We start from the raw sequence: 4453 nt of genomic DNA on the forward strand, positions 1-4453 counted from the left end.
CAGGCGGGGACGGCGGCACGCGCTCGGGCCCCGACGGGCGAGCGGCGGCGGCGCGCGGGCTCGCGCGGGCCGGATCTAGGCCCCGCGGGCCGCGCGGTGGTGGGAGGCGGCGGCGACAGGTGGTGGCGCATGGTTGGCTGCGGCGGCGGGGCGGACGTGTCCGGCGAGGGAGATTTCGTTCGGCGGCGGAGAGGGGAAAAAGTTAGGGTTTGGACTGCGGAATTTTGGGAGAGAAGCACATATTTATAGGTAGATGGAGCTAGGAGACTCCAAATGGAGTGCGGTTTTCGCCCACACGATCACGATCGAATGACCGAGAGCATGGAGGGGGTTTGGATGGGCTCAGGGGCTGTGGTGAAGAGGGGCTGGGCTGCAAAGAGAGAGGGGTTTCGGGCTACGCGGTTATCCGTTGGTGCATCAAACGACCTCCAAATGCGACTAAAATTGACAGGTGGTCTACCTACTCTAAAACAACACCGCACGCCAAGTTTCACCCCATTCCGAGAACATTTTCCCCCGCTCACGAAACAAGGTCTGAGAGGTGCGACGGGCGCGTGCGAGTGTGGTTGGGCTCAGAACGGACAACAGAGAGAACCGGGGGAAACCCGAACGGAGGCAAGTTTTGAAAAACATGCAGATGAAGTGCAGATGATGACATGGCAAAATGCAACACGCAAGCAAATGACATGGCAACGAGGGCGAATAACTGGAGGACACCTGGCGCAACGGATCCGGGGCGTTACAAGTAGAGATAACTATTTCACTTAGTTAAGAACCAATGTTATCAATCCAGTAGGAGAACCACACAAATCCTGATTGACAGTACCTACACACACAAAAACAAATACTTGCACCCAACGCGATCAAGGGGGTTGTCAATCCCCTCGGTGGTTAATTGCAAGGATCAAATCTCGTAGTGATAGATAAATAAAATAAAACACAAAATAAAAGAACAGTAAATAAATTGCAGCAAGGTATTTTTGGATTTTATATAGGATAAAAGTAGACCCGGGGCCATAGTTTTCACTAGAGTCTTCTCTCTCGAACAAAAGAGTATACATTGGTAAACAAATTACTGTTGGGCAATTGATAGAAAAGCGCATAGTTATGACGATATTCAAGGCAATGATCATGTATACATTCATCATGTCTGAGACAAGTAGATGACTCCTGCCTGCATATACTAACATTACTCCACCCATCGACTGCTATCCAGAATGCATCTAGAGTGTATTAAGTTAATAAAAACGGAGTAATGCCTTAAGCACGATGACATGATGTAGACAAAGTAAATCCATCCAATATGAATAAACCCCGCCGTTTTACCCTTAATGGCAACAATACAAATACATCTCTTGTCCCCTTCTGTCACTAGGATATAGAGCACCGCAAGATTGAAGCCATTACAAAGCACCTCTCCCATTGCAAGATAAATCAATCTAGTTGGCCAAACCAAATAGATAGATCAGAGAGAGATACAAAGCTATATAAATCATACATAAAAGAATTCAGAAAAGACTCAAATATTTCCCATGAATAGTCTGATCATAAACCCATAATTCATCAGATCCCAATAAACACACCGCAAAAGAAGATTACATCGAATAGAACTCCAAGAACATCGATGAGAACATTGTATCGAAGATCAAAGAGAGAGAAGAAGTCATCTAGCTACTAGCTATGGACCCGTAGGTCTGTGGTAAATTACTCATGCATCATCAGAAGGAAGCAAAGATTGATGATGTAGAAGCCCTCCGTGATCGATTCCCCTCCGACAGAGTACCGTAAAAGGCCTCCAGATGGGATCACAAAAGAATAGAAGCGTGCGGTAGTGGAAAAAGTGTTTTGACTGGCTCTCTGTTGGGTTCCCGATTTTAGAGAATTTGAGGTGAAATTAGATCAGACGGAGCCATGTGGGGCCAACAAGGCATTTGGGCACGCCTAGCCCCCTAGGCGCACCCTGTTGCCTTGCCATCTCCTCATTTGCCTTCCGACCTACTCCTGAAGCTTCTAGGGTCTCTCTTGTCCAGAAAAAATCGTCAAAAAGTTTCGTACCGTTTGGACTCCGTTTAGTACTGATTTCCTAGAAAACCAAAAACAAGCATGAAAACAACAACTGACACTTGGCACTAGTTTAAGAGGTTAGTCCCAAAAAAAATATATAACTGCATATAAAACATCCAAGATTGATACTATAATAGCATGGAACAATAAAAAACTATAGATACATTGGAGACGTATAAGGGGTTCCTCACCATGTTGGTTCTCGGCTTGGTGGGCCGGGCTATGATCCCCAATGTCGGTTTTTCCTAGGGCCACTTTGGGCGTCCCATAGCGGACTATGTGAAGATTCCATAAGACTTGGAGCACAGTTCGAAGATAGCGGATCTGTGGAGGCCTCTGTATCCATTGACGTGACCGACCTAGTTGTGTAAACCCTAGGCCCCCCGTGTTATACAAGCAAGGGGTCGATCTAGTCATAGATCATACTGAATCCCGTGGTAGTTTACCTATACTTTTGCACACACTCCAACACAATAAAACACAAGCATGGCATAGGATATTATGTCCTCCGAAGAGCTTGAACCTGGGTAAACCTTGCCTCCTATTACTATCGTGCCAACTCGCCTAACTATGATATCCTACTAGGGGATCTTACGGATTTAGCTCCAACAGTGGCAACCCATGCAGGTCCTGGCAGGTGAACACCGCGACTTGATGAGAATTCAGATCAACACTCAGATCGGTTCCAGCGCAATCTTCCCGCCGAGGCAGATGTTCGTCTTTGGCGGTGTCACCCTTTTCGCTAACTCGACCGACCACCTCAACCAGGTCAGGCTTTCGCTCTAGGCCAGATCGTAAGATTCGACAACATGGAGTACATCGCCAATTGCCGCGGAGTGATAATCTTCTCGGGTTTAGTGTCTCACAAGACCCGAGGGCAGCAGAGGCCGGGTATCTCGATCTCGACGTCAGATCGGATCTTGGAGCTGTTGGAAGAAGTCATTTTTTGACCCACCCACCACCCATCTCTTTGCCAACGTCGAAGTTCTCACTGACTTCCTCGAAGGAACCTCCGAGGAGATAGAAGACACAGAAGAGGAGGTCGGACAAACCGCGGACAGCCGCCCGTCAGCCACAGCACCCTTACGCAAATGGTAGGCGACCTCGACCTACGAGTGCTACATGGTGAACACGCCAAACGATAGTTCGTGCAACATCAACAAGAACAACAACAACGATGTCCATGGCAATGGCAACGACAACATTGGTGGTGCCGAGGACGACCCCAACTATAACCCCGAGAGGGAGAGCCTGCAGTGTGCCAAATCACATGAGGAGGGAGGGCTTTGGTCGCTGAGCGAGTTTGGCTCGTGGTAAGTCTCATACGTATTTATGTTTTTGATTATTTCATGGTATTATAATATCACTTTTGAATACTTTTGTATCAATTTATATTATTTTTCTGGACTAACCTTTTAGTTCAATGCATAGAGCTAGTTGGTGTTTTCTGCATGTTTTTGATTTTACAGAAAATCCATATTTACGGAGCTCAAAATAACTTGGGGATTCATGAGAATTTTGTGGAGATAGAAAAATAATCCAGAAAGCACCGGAAGGGGCTGGGGGGGGGGGACCCCAGGACCCCACACGGCCGGGCGATCCAGCTAGGGGTCCACCTGTGTGGGAAGGCCGCATGAGACCGCTAGCCACTGCTTTTCGTCCATCTTTTACCTATAAATCCCATAATTCTAGAAATTCTCCGTACCATTTTTTCGTGACTTTTTCACGCTGCAAGTTCCTGTATTTTTGGATCCGCCTGTTCCAACACCCTGCCGGAGAGGGAATCAATCACCTGAGCCATCTTCATCAACCTTGCTTCCACCGCAACCTTGTGTGAGTAGTTCCCTTAGGACCTTGGGTCGATAGCACTAGCTAGATGCCATCCTCTTTCTCTTGCGATTCAATACAAAGTTCCCATGAGTTGCCTCACATGATCGGGTTCCATATTATGTAATGCGGTGTTGTGTTTGTTGGGACATGATGAACAATCAATTTATGATCATATTGTTCATTTAACTATAGTGAATCAATTATGAGTTCTTTGCTGCATAATTAGATAGCTATATATGCTCTCTGATCTATTTGTCTACTTCACTCAAGTTTCATAAGTAGTTCTTCAGAGGGAGTTGTGTGCGGTAGTGGGTACAACTTGCGGTGATCCATCCCAGTGACAGAAAGGGAATGGGCACGAATTGTATTGTTGCTACCTGCTTCTAAGGATAAAACGATGGTTTCTTTATCACACTTGGATGATAATTTTACTGTCTACATCATGTCATCTTTCTTATTGTAGTACTCTACTATTTATTATGAACTTAATACTTTGAGATATGCATGCTGGATAGTGGTCTTTAGGCGGAGTATTAGTTATAGTTCTAGTTGCATAATG

The sequence above is a fragment of the Triticum dicoccoides genome, chromosome 2B (assembly GCF_002162155.2).
Source record: "Triticum dicoccoides isolate Atlit2015 ecotype Zavitan chromosome 2B, WEW_v2.0, whole genome shotgun sequence".
Lineage (NCBI taxonomy): Eukaryota > Viridiplantae > Streptophyta > Magnoliopsida > Poales > Poaceae > Triticum > Triticum dicoccoides.